General features: G+C 46.3%; 1 protein-coding gene across 1 annotated transcript in view; it reads left to right on the plus strand.

Annotated features, from left to right (window-relative positions):
* Window positions 1–7,874: 7,874 nt before the first annotated feature.
* Window positions 7,875–15,914, plus strand: part of LOC147665010 (uncharacterized) — a 33,278-nt gene continuing 25,238 nt past the window's right edge. The window contains exon 1 of the mRNA XM_086949816.1: window positions 7,875–7,992. The gene's annotated coding sequence lies outside the window, so the exon portion shown is untranslated. The remainder of the gene's footprint in view (window positions 7,993–15,914) is intronic.

Here is a 15,914-nt window from a genome sequence, read left to right on the forward strand (position 1 = left end):
CCTCAGCTCCATATTACTGCAATTATGCCAGCATTAGATTTGATCTAATACACGTATTCATATTAAATAACGTAATTCTCCCTTTTAAGATGGTGACAAATTCGGGTAGCCGTCTAAACACCATAGGCTGGCTCACGTGACTCCGTCTGTGCCATGCCTGTGCACTGAAAAAACAACATACTCTTCCACCAATTGCGTTCCATTCATTCCTCACTATTGGCCCTACTAAAATCACCGGGCATACAACGCACCCTTTTACCTAAACAGACCCAAATGAGGGCCATGTATGTGATCTACATGCATCCTCAGATGGTGGTGGCCACCTTCTGCTGTACTTTCCAGAAACCGACGATCTTCATTAGCACCGTTGCGTGGCATGCAAGCAAAAAACAAGCAAAAAAAAACAGCATGTGTCTCGTATAAGTGCAGAAGCATTACAAGCTAACCTCTTCCTGGTAAACTGATAGCACTCCTACCCATCTAAATGAATGCGACCCACTCTTCAAATATTACAGTAAATCCTCATGGTGGGCAGCTATCGAGGTGTGAATTGGGGCCATGGGTGAGGGGAGGGTTGGAATGCGCATGTCTGGGGTCCTCACAAATGCTGCTCGAGGGGGGAGAGGAAGGTTCCTGCATAGCTAAATCTGCTTCTTCAGATGTGCGCGTACATCAGACCACGAGTCAAGTTGTAACATGAGTCAAGTTGTAACACAAGTGTGTTGTAACCGTGCACAAGTGTGTGTGTGGTGTTCTGGTGGGAAATGTTCATAGATGAGTTGTTGTGTCCGCAGATGCAGGCAAGAAGCGTTGTGCACACGAAGTCTGTCGTGCATCCCTCCCCCTTTAAGCAATGGGGACGGGGGGAGTAAAGCCAACGACTGTAACATGCGTGCCGCTGCTCGCTCCCACAAGCAAAACGCACTGGGAGTGAACATTTGCCAAAGAAGAACGGACATGCGCCAGCCTTTGGACATTTGCGTGCTTTCATTATTGAAAGCCACATGCAAAGGCCAATAGAATGTGTGGGAGTTCCAGACCCACACAGATAAGTTTTGGGGAAATTTGAAGTGCTCGCAAGAAGCCTCCCATAAGGCAGCGCATGCGTGCTGCGCTAGGTTCGACCTAAAAACACAGTGAGGGTCTAATTAGCAAAGACAAATGGTTGAGAGCCACAGAAGCAATCTCCCCCTCCCCCGCCCATTCATGAAGTGACGTCATAAACGTAGCACAGCTACTACTTAAAAGGGGACTTTACTGCCAACAATGAAATGTTGTCAGTACTCTGTATAAAGCACAAACTGTGCAAATATATTTACAGGCAAACACGTCGAAGACATTAAGGTAAACGCTCTTAAAATTCAAATTTGTATTTAGAATCTAGTTGGTGTCGCGATGATAAGATAAGTGTATAAATGTCGGGATAGTTTAAAATTATGATATAGTGCATGAGGTTTGTGCTTGTCTGTGTTCTCTCCACTGTTGAGAAATAGCCCATGTGTTATGAAAACACAAAAATGTAACCTCAACATGAAACGTTTTTTTTGTTCACTTGAATACTTTTAAAAATCAAATATATTTTTTCCTCAATAACAATAACTGAGTTTAGGAACGAAGCGGTGGAGAAGTGTGGCTCACTGGTTAGAGCAGGCAGACCCTGAAGCAGAGGTCAGACCCGGGACCAGGGTTCAATTCCCGACGCGGCAGGGTCTTGAGCTCAAATGTCCATGGAGTTGATAATTCTCGCTTCGGTGCCTGACCTAATCATGGGTTCACACTCTGCACCTCTGGGCATTAAGCTTGCTTAATCTCCACAACGGCCCCCGCGGCGGGGTGCCTGGCTTTCACCTTGGGGATGCCCTGTAGGGGCTATCTCACAGGGAAAAGCCAGGACGGGTTCCCAAGGCAAGCGCCGAGATACCCCTTCGGGGGTCGATTCCGGCGCTATATAAGAAACATAATAATGATAATAATAAGCAAAATGTGTAATTTAATTTCAGAGTGAGTATATTTCTGGTATTTTTTCTACTAAGGGCAGAGGACATGGCCTTAAGGCCAGAGCTGCTGGCTTTGGAGCTCGGGAACCAGGTTCGAGCCTCAGCGTCGGCTCAACATTCTGTGATTCTAGTAAAACACAGATTACTTAATCTCTCCTGGCTACCCAAAAAATATTTTCAATGCATTAGGTCTCGCATTTAAATGAAAGGCCTATGGCATTGGAAAGAAGTGGCCGCCATTGTCTTGGCTGCTTGACACTGTAGCTCATTCCATCTTGTTGCAGTGTCTAAACAAAGCAGGTGTCACTGATTCCGCGCGAGGATGGTTGAAATCTTTCCTCACAGGCCGAAGTTTTCAGGTCCAAAGAGGCTCCTTTAAATCATCAGCGATAGCTTTAGTACAGGGGGTGCCTCAGGGCTCTGCCTTGAGCCCAACTTTGTTTAATCTATGTATGGCCACCCTGGCAGAAGTGGTGCAAGCGTATGGAGTGGAGTAGTCTCCTAAGCCGACAACACCCAGCTGCTGATCTCTCTGTCCCAAGCACCATCAACGGCGGCATCTAATTTCAAGGCCTGTATGCAGGTTTTGGCAGGATGGATGAACTCGCACTGTCTGAAGCTTAACGGCTCCAAGACGGAGGTAATGGTGATTGGTGGGAACAACTTGAATTGGACTGCGGATTGGTGGCCATCATGCCTGGGTCCAACGCCCATTCCCTGTAAGGAGGCTAAGAATCTGGGGATATGGGTTGATCCCACGCTATCTTACAAAGGCCACATTCGCCGCCTAGTGGGAAAGTGTTTTGTGGTGTTAAAAACTCTCAACCACACCTTAGATTTACTTCCGCTGGATGCTAGACCCACCATGACTCAAGCATTGGTGACATCCCGTATGGACTACGGAAATGTCTTGTTTTTAGGCACCACAGAAAAAAGCATCGGGCGCCTGCAAGTCCTTCAAAATACGGCCACTCGTCTGGTCCTGAGACTCCCAAAAAGAGCAGCATCCAAACCTGCTCTTGCGGCTCTACACTGGCTGCCGGTCAGAAAAAGAGTTATGTATAAAGCGCTCCTAATATGCCACAGGATAATTTGACATAAAGCTCCATCTTATCTCCAAGACCTGGTACACATATATGAGCCTAGCAGAGCGTTACTTAGAAGGAACGGGCCAACTGAAGATTCCCCGCGTAAAAAGAGCCAAACTGGGAGGCCGCTCGTTTAGAGTGGTAGCGGCTCGCAACTGGAATAGACTCCCGGTTGGCCTCAGATTGGAAGGATCGGAGGCCAAGTTCAGAAGTCTCTTAAAAACCTATTTGTACAATCTTTAAAACACTGCTTGGGCGGGGGAGGTTACCACGGCTGCTGTACGAATCTTATCTCCACAGCGCGGGGACATACCGGGATGGCGTCACCAGGCGCTTTATAAACTACTTTATTATTATTATTATTATTATTATTGAAAAGTGAAAGTGTGCATGGCGCGTTGAATGTAAGCAAAAATATTAATTTGGAAAAGATAGCTTTAAAGCATGAATTTTGAAATATTAATTCTACCTCCCCACCCTGGCAACAATGCCAATGTGAACTAATGAGGCAAGTCAGTTATGTGCACTCCTTAGGTGGCCAGGGTTCCTATTATACATGAACAACATAGTTTATTAATTCAAACAGAGGAGAAGGTTTTGTACAGCGCGTATCCTTAAAACATGTATTTCGACATACTCTTATAAGTGATAATGAAGAAAAAGGAGGGAAAGTGAAATAGAAAAGTCGCCTAGGATCACAGAGCTAGGTAAAGTGGGAAAGTCGGGATTAATCCCAGGTTTTCTGGTTTTCCATTGTGCAATTCAGCCACTAGGATGCATAATTCTAACTGGAGTGGCTCACTGGTTAGAGGCGGCAGACCCGGAAGCAGAGAACGGCCCGGGACCAGGGTTCAATTCCCGACGCGGCAGGGTCGTGGACCAGGGTCAGCGGACTCGATAATTCTCGCCTCGGTGCCTACTCTAACCAGGGATCACACTCGGCAACTCTGGGCATTAGCTTGCCTCATCTCCACAACAGCCCCCCACATTCGCCGGGGATTCGTCGGGGATGCCTTGCTCCACCTTGGAGATACCCAGAAGGGACCATCTCACAGGGAAAGCCAGGACAGGTTCCCCAGCGGTCTACAGCGCCACAACGCCTCAGGGCAGCAGTGCGCTTTACAGGACACATACATGGTGGTACAAAAGGGAGTGGTGATGGACGGAGCATCTGAATCAATCAAACACTCACACCCAGTCAAAAGATCTGGGTTTGATCCATCACCGTTCTTTAGCCCACTCTGCCACCCCAGTTCAGACATGGCTATATGCAAATCAGTCTGACCCTGTGCCTCATGGGAACAGTCCAGCCCGAACTGCCAAGCCATGTCTTCCCTTGACCGGAAACAAGCTTCCGAGGACCGGTTTCTGGCATTCCAGCCGTCTTCAGTGGCAAAGTGAGCAAGGGACTCACGTCTGATCATACCCTGCCACACTTATGGCGGCCAAAAGCGATTCAGATGCTACGTCCATCACCACCCCCTTTTGCAAGACACATACATTACATAATTATAACTGGGGTCGTACCACTCTTGCACCACGCAATGTGCTGCATGCACAATGCTGTCCCAAAATGCGATTTATGAAGCAAGGCAAGACCACCTTGCTTGGCCGTTAGTGACATCATAAATCTGGAGTAATGCCACGCAGCTCGAATCCCTGCGTTGTATTATTCTGTCCCAGGGAGGCGTTCCATGGGTGTTGTGTGTATGTTTCCGCGCAACGTCCATGGATTTTTATGGATTCCCAGAGTTACCTAAAGTGGTAGACCTTGGAATGCACCTTGGAATGCACCGAAATGCTGCACCTTTACCCGGGGAGGCATAAGAAGGAGAAATATTTGTATTTCTCGACATTACTTCCGCACGCATCGAATGAGGAAAAAACCTCGGCGATTGCTTTCATACACGAAGGTGCTCCATCCTGAACAAAAACAATCCTCCTTACCAGGGCCCCTGCTTTGGTGCCAGGCAGCCAAAGCGGCACCAGCGCAGGGACTAAGGGAGGAATGCGCTGTATTCTTTTTAAATATGGTTCATTCTTGCCCTTTCCCTGTCGTGCAGCACAGCAAGGTGACTTATAAATATGCCCCTACATGTATATGCATCCCTTCCCCATCACCCACCTTACAGCCAATTCCCACCCATACCCTTCCACCCAGACCCCCGCCCCGCCTGCCACCCCGCTGGCATCAATGCGGCCCTCCATCACATCACAGACTAAACTTTTAGGCCTCTGGGAAAATGTTTGTAAATCCTCATGCCCGAATAGAAATAATAGTGGTGTGTGTTTTAATTGAAAAAGAACATACTCATAGCATGGAAATGCAAAGTCCGATCAAATGAAGTGAGCTGAATTATTTAAAGTTCACTAAATGGAATGCATCTTCCATAAAAGGACTAGAAATAAGATGCTGGCCGAATAAGAGGCGAACATCTGACTCCTCTGTCATATTTGTCCTTCTTGTCCATTTCTTTGCAGCAGATTTTTTTAAATAAATGTGTAAGTTGGCTGTCAGACTCAGCTTGGATGACCCCGCCGCTCATGACACCACCCCCTTTCCTACACACTGACCACTATTTGATGGGTTCCCATAGTAACCTGTTTCCAATCCCAGCACTGCTATGTATTCTAGCCAACTCAAGTCCCTCCTTGTGACATCATAGCCCCTTTATTAAGGAGGGGAGGGGCAATGTCCAGGATGCCGTGCCCAGATGGGGCTATGGCTGAGTCCGAGGGTCCGAAGTTCAGGGTCGGATTGGTAAGGCGGGCACTCGGGCAATGGTAGAGGGGCAGGTAGCAGAGTTCCAGCTGTGGGCTGTTTTTTTTGGCAGCCTGGGGGCCCGATTTGGGGTGTGTCTGTGTTTTTCAGATGCCGCAGTGACTCAGTGGGTGCCTGAGTGGCCTTTCCGGAGGTCCATGGGTGTCTATTACCTCCCTTTTACCAACGGGCAGAGGTGTCACTCCCTTTCTCTCACCGGGCCGGCCCAATAATGTATGCATATTGAGCTGGGGCAGGGGGCCTTAGCAAAAGTGGCCTCACTTGTTTTCAGGTGAGTTTCACGTGTGAACTAATCCATGCATTTTTTTAAATCTAAGTAAAGTTAAGAAAACATGTCTCTGTGAGAGACCCCCCCCCTTCTTTTTAGGGTGAGCCTAGCAGCAGAGGGCATGCGCTGCTCGCTTTGCGAGGCATGCTGAAGTACACTATGCAGTGGAAGTCTCGCCCACTCCCCGCCTATATTTTTAATTGGCTGGCGTATTTGTCCTAAATTCTGGCTTCTGATTTATTATGAGGCTTTTTAGTCCCTCCTGGGTACCGCCTTGACTCCATTTGTTACCTCCCATAACGACTGGATTTTTTACTGTTGGTTTTACACGGTCTGCTTTATCTTGGCTGTGAGCACTATTTTGTTTAATGTTTTTTCATTTGCTGCGCGGCCCGCTTTCACATTAGCGGCCGCGCTTCTTTACTTAATTAATTTGCATGCGGCGCGAACTGCTTTCACTTTAGCGGCTGCATGTGATCATTTGATCAAATTGCAGTGCAGTCCGCTCACTTTAGTGGTCGCACTTGTTTATTTAATTATTTTTCAGCGCAGTCCGCTCACTTAAGCGGCAGTGCTTGTTTAAAGGAGTCTTTGAGCCGGGGCGCCCAGCGAAGGTAGAGCGTTGAATTGCAAGACAAGAGTTTTGCAAGCATCCGAGGTCACTGTGGTTTCACGGCTACTATTGGATATCTCCTAGCTACCCTTAGCAATGGACGTAGCCAACGCCCTCCTGAACATGTGCAGTTGCAGCCGTGTTTAAGATGGGCTGTGAGCGCCAGTATCCCAACACTGAACCATTCCCCCGCGGGGCATGATTTGTTTACATGCAACTGAGGAACACAGCAAGACTTTAAAACCTGCGTTACTAGAAACATAGGGGCAGATTTACATGCCCCTTGCGCCACTTTTGCGTCACTTTTTCCATGTTAAAAATGACTCAACCGTGGCGCAAGAGGCTTGTAAATCTCGGCCGAAGTACAGGGTGAATGGTGCAGGTTACTGACAGACTCTTCAAACACCACACTATAGGGACGGCTGTGGTGTTCGCTGGACAGATGCCGATTCAATGCTGCACTGTCAACACAACCTAGAAAGCGTAGTTTTAAACTACCGATTCCATTCAATGTTACAGGCTGAGTTTTGCGCACAGATTTATTGTCATCTTTTCTTTTCTTTTTTCCAAATAGCCACATTATGGTGTTGCAATGCAATAGGTCTCGCATTTATGCGCGTTTAAGCTATTGATATTGTAAATGACAATGCCTTTTATTCATTTTTTAAATCGAAAACAAAAATAAAAGGCATTGTCATTTACAATCCCAATAGCTCAAACTCGCGAAAATGCGAGGCCTATTGCATTGCAAATGCTTGTTAAAACGTTTCAGAAGCAGTGTTTTGAGGACTGGCAATATGCAAATGTGGGCCACTTTTTTTTAGCATGCATGGGAAGATTTTTCATCTCAATCCAACTCTGAGGTTGATAAAGCAAAACTGGTGGGTGCGCCTGGCTGGGGCTGGCCCTGCAGTTTGCTATCAGCTCTGGACTTCTTGTTTACCTTCTGAAGTGGCTCTCGGCGCAGGCGCCCTCAAGCTTCAAGTTTGGCTCCTGGTGGCACGGGACTGGCCTCCCGTGCCCGGCCTCCGCCAGGGCACCTTGATTTCCTGGCAATGGCCTGGTTTGTAGGAACTGCAGAGAGATTTTGGAGGGTGGGGTGGGCGCAGGGGGCGGGGGCGTTGAGGTGCGCTTAAGACAAGAGAGGGCAGGCTGTGGGGCCACAGACAGCTTTAGGAGCAGGCTGGGAACAGAGGGGACCCCACAACACAGAGGCCGATCCTGTACCCTTCTGCACAGAACAGGTGGGTGCACTGGGCGCTAGGGGGGGTCTGTATTATAGAAGAAAAGACACAGGTGCAAGACTCATCCACCCAGGGCTGAAAATGGAAAATATAGCCAAATTATGAGGCCCCCCTGTTGAGAGAGTGTCAATAGAAAGGGTGCGAGGCTAAAACACCCAACCCCATTTTTATTTGTCCCAAAAAAGTCAGCTCTCAAAGAAATTGGCCACACGGACAAATGCGATAGTAAATCTTTTCCGAATAGCTGATTTGTGCAAAAACATTGGGGCTGCTGCAGAGATTTCTGTGGGCTCAGCACCGAAGCAGCAAGGTAGCTCTGCTGGTTCATGCACTTGCTGGAGAGATATCTGCAGGGTGGTCACAATGCACCAGAGAGGGGTTGCATATGTAGCAGGAGGTGGGAGTTGATACCTACAACAAGTCAGGACTATTGGCTTTGTCAATGGTTGTTAGTTGCATAAGATAAATAAGAAGCAAGTATGGCTTGTATATAATATTGAAAAAGCTTCCACATAAAGCCCTGGTAACACCACGACAATGTTTCTGCTCCTGAGTTCAGAAAAGAGAATGGAAATCCAGAGAGAAAATGACTCTCTTTAAAGGATTTCCCTTCCCCTACAACGCTCGAAAAAAAATGGACCGCCGTTAAACACCCGTTAGAGAGCCTGATAGAGCCCCGTTTCGAGGTCTCTTTAAAAAACACTGCCGGTGCTCAGACTCCGTGAGACCCGGCCCACTTAAAGCTCTGGGTGGCGGTGAAGGGGTGAAAAAGTTACAGTGTCAGAGCTGGCAAGTAACTCCAAGGTGGGGGCCAAGTGAAGGACAGCTCGAGGCAAAGATACAAACTGCCTCTCCCCATGGCTTGTGTGAAACCTCTGTGCACTATCTGCTTTTTAGCCAATGGGGATTACGCACTAGTGACCTAGGATGTTAAACTCTGGTAGATGTGAGATAGGGAAAGTGTGTTTTTTAAAGCGTTTTATGGAGCGCAAACTAGACCCGAAGATATCAGGTATCAGAGCGCTTTACATTGCACCAGTTTCGTTGCACAAAGACCCATTCATTTTTGTTAGGCACGGGGAGATTAGGTGATTTTCCCAGAATCACAGGATGTTGAGCGTTGTTGCCCTGACAGATGGATCCTACTGGGTTCAGAGGGTCATAGAACTGAAAGGAGCCCCTGCATAAGAGGACATTGGTCCATGTTCTATTGCCGAAGAAGGGGTGCCAAACAAGGTCAGGATTAGTTTACTCTGGCTCTTGGCTGAATGGGGGTAGAGTTGGACTTGGCCCTCTCTGCATGTTCTGTTTTCTGGACCTGTTTTTGGTTTATGCCTCTGTGCACTTTACCACTGTTAACCACTGCTAAAGTGCTTGTGCTCCCTCCCTCAGACATGGCAGCATTGACTTACTCCCAGTGACACATTTATTCTCATTATAAGTTCCTGGTAAAGTGGTGCTACATGCAACCCAGATACTGGTAAATTAAATGCTACTAGTAGGCTTGCAGGACTAATTGTGCCATCCACTTGAGTATCCTTTTAAAGCCTGTCTCAGGCCTGCCATTGGAGCCTCTGTGTGCAGTTTTAAAGTGCCATTTCGACCTAGTAAAATAAACCTTTTCCCAGACTAAGCCTTCCTTGTAATACACGTAAACCACCCGTAGGGTAGGGCCCACACAGTACAGAGGACAAGGTGCCATGTATTTGAAATGCAAGGAATGCACTTTTATGTTGTACATGTCCTAGTAGTGAAAAACTCTTAAATTCCTTTTTCACTACTGCAAGGCCTACCTCCCCCGGCCGTAGCACAAGCACCGATAGAAAAATTTGAGTTTTGTTAATCCCTGCAACACATGGCAGGTACTTCGAGGTGCCTGCCACTCAGTGCAAGGATTGACAGGGGGCACCATAGGTGCCCCCCAAACCCACAATCGAAGGTGCTGTGGTAAGGGGGCCCTACTAGGGCCCCCTTTCTGACAGGTTTTTCATGTCAGAAAGCCTGCATGAAAAGCCTGTCAGAAACTAACATCATAATCCCCACGGCGTAAACGCCGTACATAGGGGGTTATGAGCGGCCTCCGACTGGCTGACGGGATCCTTGAGCCCATCGGAAGCCAGTTGGTCTGACTGGTCGGTTTCAAATCCGACAGCCTTCGTCATAATAAGGCTTTTGGATTTGAACTGAATGATGTTAGTTGGAAAGCCTCCGACCTGTGGTCTGAAGATTTCTGACTTACATCATGATAGGGCCCTTAATATTTTAAACTATATATGAGAAAAAATCAATATTTTGTATATTTTTTGACAATAATAGTGTCAATAAAAAAATGTATTCCAATATAGTTGTGTTGAGCGTTAAAAGCATAAGAGCAGGATATTGTGGTAAACAATATTTTTGGCACAATATTTCTGTTAATGACATTGTTTGCCACATTTTTGTGTCAGTGATCCCTGTCATTGGGCGCAGGCAAATGGCCAGGTGGTGCAGCAGCAAGTTTAGTCCAATTAATGAGTGACATTCTCTTTTCTGTGTTTTTAATGCACCTGTATTTTTAGTTTACTGAGCTAAGAAAACATGTTCAGGAATCTACAGTTTTTCTTTGATCAGACAGCTAGTATCTGGCACTGCTAAAAAAATCTGCCTTTTGATGTGATTAGAGAGAGCGCAGTAGGCAAATAGTGGTAAATGAACAGTGGCGGACGGTGACATTTGTAAGTGGTGAGGCTTACAATTGTAGATGAGTTTTACGCACGAGCGAAGCCAGCGAGCCCGGCTGAAAAAAGGGGGTCTCAGGGACTTCTCCTTCGACAAAATTCTGAAAACAGTGTGAGGAATGGTGCATTGTAAAGTACATTTTAATAAACTATTTAGTGAGAAAGGACAAAGGTTTATAAAGCAACTGTGAACATGCTGTCTTGAACTATTTAAACACATTAAAAACTGCCCCATATCTTACTGCATTAAATATGTTCAGCAGTTACTGTACTGTGCAAATTGTACATTGCAACAACTTCAGGCCTGAGTCTTGCTCTGCGTGCCCCATTAACCTTGGAAGAAAATATTCTAACCAGGCTTGAGGGGTCACCCACAGCTGCTCGCTCCAAGCAGTCACATAGAAGTATGTGCAGACAGGGCTTTAAGTGGGATGAAAAAAGTGAATCATTTCTAAATGCGGTGTGGTTTAAACATAGAAACTACATTGCTATGATTCCCATAGTTTGCCATCCAACTGTTATTTTAGTTTCTCACCGAGATTTTTGTTGTTGCTTACAGATTTACAACACAATAACTGAGATACCGTCAAAAAATGCAGGACTGTAGGCTTTGTCAATTATTTTTATCTGTTTAAGATAAAAAAGAAGCAACATGGATTTTGAAGCAACATGGATTTTGTTGAACATAATTAACATTGAAAATGTTTCAATTGTGATACTGTGAATTAAATCTTACTGACGCCTGTGGTAGGAGTATTGGTCTTCGAGGTGTCTTAATCACACCTGTTATCTGGACTTTATGTCGGAAATGCATGCCCTTTTCCCTGCCACATCGTGTCAATCTGCATATCTTAACACCTCATCTCTTTCCTTTTCATGGCCCTCTTTTCCCTCAAATACACTTCCTCACATCCACTTCACTTCACAGCCCCCAGACATACAATGCACTCACTCACACGTAAGCACTGCATTTTCAATTACTTTTATCTTGTCAATATTTTGACTATAGTGTGCCCTCTTTACACAGAATTTCAATTGCAACTGGAATACGTGACAATTGCTTTGTTTGCTCTGCTGAGAGGCCAAGGATTGGATGGCCATGTAGTTTGAACACCGTTTTGCTCCACTGACAGTCACTGTGAGAAACTCATGCTGCCCTTAGCCTCAACCCCGGAGCTTTTAGTCATGGGGCTGTTATAAACACCTGGTGCGACTCAGTTCAAAGTATCCATTATGAAAGAGAAATAAGCTTTACGAAAAAAAGACAGACATGCAACATTCCGGAAATGGTTGACACTCTTAGGGAATGCAAGATTATGTAAAATATGTGAAATATAAACAGGAACTAAGGGACTGGTTTAGAGTTCGGCAGACGAGTTACTCCGTCACATAAGTGATGGACAGCGGTTGTAGAATGGCGGACAGGATAGCCGTCACCTATCCATCGAACTCTGAATCAGGCACTATAAACCTCCGACATGCATGACCTTAACGTTTTTAACATGATTTTTTCAGACATCCATCAGTGTTTTTACCATTACTGTTATGGACATAAATATATATGGCCCAACAGGGAGCAGTTTTAATGCCTGTTTTATTTACTACTGGGACTGAGACCCGAAGGGACCCAGACGACTTAAAGCCCTGTGTGAGGATATTTTATGAAGGCACAAGGTTCATGCAAGGTAAACTCAGTTCCTGTATGTTGTACTCTATGCATTAAATCTCTGTAGGTGTGTGTGTATTTCTTGAAAAGGCATGCCTTCTATAACAAAGCTAATTCTAAAAAACAGGGCCAGATATCAGAATTACGCAACCGCAAACATCTATCATGCCTCTGCGTCTACCTGTCTTTAAAATCAAAACATGTCAGAGTGGGGATAAAACATTCTAGAACTCTTTGCACCAATCGATCTGAATCAATTAGGACCTAAATAAGTACCAATTATGCACAGCATAAACTAGGCATACATACTCAGTAAATGGAATGCTTTTTGACATTTTTCTGGTATACTACAAATCTGGACACTATTTGCACATATTTCTCCCTTTGTCCTTGACTCAAGAGAGCAACAATATCTGCACGACTTTTGGATCAACCTTGGGGAGAACAAATATAGAAGCTTGATAAGATGTCTCAGAACAGTATATGTAATACAGGTTAATCATTGACACTTATCGTTACCAACAACTCTCCGCGTACCTCTCTGCAAGAGTCTTACTTACCACTTTCGCAAAGCAGGACACTGAGCTGTAGAAGTGAAAACACAGGCACTTGACACTTACTCAGTCATTAAGTTTGCTCAATTTAGTTGAATTATTGGACTCTTCTTACAGACTTCAGCTTACCTCCCCCCTAATGATGTCCTAAAATGGTTCCACCCACTCCTACATTGTATACATTGGCCTACCCTGCCCCGGCCATTTAAATGAATTGAGCCCCATTAAGTCCACATAAACACCCCACAAAGTCTGGGCGGTGAACTCCGCTCTCTTCGTGGAGTTTGCAGATTTTTCCGCACTCCGCGTTACGCAGAGCTCGCTGAGTTCGGAAAAACTCTACTTCGCGTAGCGTTGCAGAGTTTTTTTCCTCACTCGCATTCGTCAAAGTCAAGTTGGCAAGGGCGAGCGAGAAAAATCCACCTCCCGGCGAGATTTCTCAACGCGGACGCTCAGATTTCTCATTGCGAGTGGTCTCGTATGCTCTCGACTTCTCGAGCTGAGAAACCGTCCATTTGCGTTGAGAAAGCTGCAGCTCGAGTAAAAATCTACTCGAGCGGCAGAAAGGAAGCAGTGCCTGCTTGCGCTGTGCATGGTGCCATTCATGATGATTGCACAGTGCGGACAAGCACCTGGCACTGAAAATCACTGCAAACTGCATTTATCTAATGCATTCCTCTGCTCGCGGAGGTTTGAGTAGCGCAGCAGTTTCTTTTTTGCATTTTGCGGAGTTCTGTTGTATGGAACTCCGCAAACACCACCCAGGGTTAATTGAACCCCTACACATGCTTTCCACAGTGATGCCACTGGTCTAGCTTGTGCCTCCAGGCCAAAGGAGACCTCCCCCAGCTAGGACATGCGCACCAGGTCCAAGTCCAACCCCCCCACCCTCCATAGAAAACCACAGAGTCGTTGACAGCAGCAAGTAGCTATTACTTTACAGCTGCTCTGTGTTTAGTCTCCTCCCCTCGGGATGGGAGGGCGGCAAGCATTATTCCCACTAATACCAGATGCCACTGAGTACCCTGGCAGTGGGAGTGCGCCACACAGGCTTTTACCTCTGAAGAGCTGATCAATTAGGGCAGAGTCAGCCTCATGCCAGGAGTACCTCTGAAGAGGCCAGTAGGGCACAGACAGTGCCAGTTCCATATGAGTCATTCTTGGGAAGGGAATATCCCCTGTGTGGTATGTGGGCATGTGTCCTGAAACCTACCTGCATGTGAATCAATCTAGTATTTTGATCTCTACCAGTCCAGTTACCATACTAATCTAGCAAGTGTGCTGAGGCCCTAGGCCTGCTCCTGACAAAGTCCAGAATGTTCTGTGTTGACACAAAGTGGTGGTGGCAAATTACCAACGCTTGTGAATTAATAGTCCTGACCAAACCTATTTTCTGTGTCTGAAAGGAGTGTGGCTACTGGAAGTTCCTGGACAGGGCCCGCGTTTTTGCCTGTCCCTGCTTCGTTTAAGCGGGAAGGAGAGTAACTACCCTGCTAGGAGGAGAGACTGTCCAGGAAGAGAAGCATAGTTCCACATCTGGTGAGTGGAACACACGGAAAAAGCTGACTGTGCAATGACAGCATCTCAGGGACAACCTGTGCCGCGAGAGGTCACCCAGTCTTCCTGATCGCAGTTTTTGAGGTAAACTGAGTGAAGAAGTGCAAATGCTTAGCCCTGTGCAAACAGCGCTTCTTCTGTGAGAGGATTGGTGCTTCCACTGCCAGACTGTGGAACAACCATTCTGAGATGGTTGTTAGCCATCTTGAAATGGTAAATTAAGAATAAACTAAAATCATGCTTGCTGCGTTTGTGTGGGCATGTATGGAGGCCATATTTGAATTATTATTTTTATTCTAAGAAAGAACATTTAAAGATGGCCACTGCTTGTATGGTAGACATATTTTAATGATCCCTACATTTTGCTCTGTATCAAAGCTCATGCCTGGATTACTCTGGTAGCCAATGACAAGAGAGTTCATTTCAAGACTTTATGCTTTGCCCACAAAATTCTCCAACCATTTAGCATGCATCCCCCGAGTCAAAAAATCATGAGCTCCTTTCGGGCATTGGCATCAGCACTCTGGAACTCACTATCTGCGACGAGCAGCAGTATTCAGAATCATCTGACTTTTAGAAAGGCCATAAAAACCTGGCTCTTCCAGGGCTAGTCCTTGCCTTCTGTCTTTACCACCCGGCTACGTTATATCTGGGTTTGTAGCGCTGGGACGCCCCATAACTGGGGCAGCCATGTGCTTTACAAATCTTATAACATAACATAACATAAGATAACATAACATAACAATGATAGCTGCTGTGCGGGCACAGATTCATGTGGTGGTCAACTTGGAATGAATTTTCTATGTATGTCAGACTGAGTTTTGGGGGCGAAGGGCAAGGAGGCGCTATGGGGCATCCATAGTGGGGGCTAGGGTCATTTGCCTCTGATGTCCCAGTGTCCGTCCTACTATGGCTCTGCAAACCGGGCCAAGTACAACTTCTTCAGCACTTGATTTTCAGTGGTACCGATGGCTCACAGGTACAGAATGCTCATTGAGGTCGTGTAGGGGTGCACCGAGCTCATCGCTCAAGTTACCCAGCAACGCGACAAGTGATTGTCTAGTCAAGCGCTAGTCTTTTTATAAAGGACATTTCTTTAAGACACTTGAAAATCGAATTCCGCACACTACAAAATGCAGTTACGAATAATCACTGGGGCAGGCCCTCTTTCCCACATGTGATAGGGAAACACAAATGGAGGAGTATTATAAAAGCTATAAACGTTGACAAAGGGAGAGAGCAGAGATGGAAAATAACCTGCGAGAGTGAGACGAAGGGGCAGGAAGTGCCGGTAGTGCAAGAAAGAGGCAGGGGGCCTCATTTATGAGCACTTTTGCGCCGCCGGAACTTCACCATATTGACGTTTTGGTGGCGCAATGTTCCCCGGCATATTTACAAGGCCACTTAAAGCCACTTTACGTGGCGTTT

The sequence above is a fragment of the Lissotriton vulgaris genome, unplaced genomic scaffold, assembly GCF_964263255.1.
Source record: "Lissotriton vulgaris unplaced genomic scaffold, aLisVul1.2 SCAFFOLD_2061, whole genome shotgun sequence".
Taxonomy (NCBI): Eukaryota; Metazoa; Chordata; class Amphibia; order Caudata; family Salamandridae; genus Lissotriton; species Lissotriton vulgaris.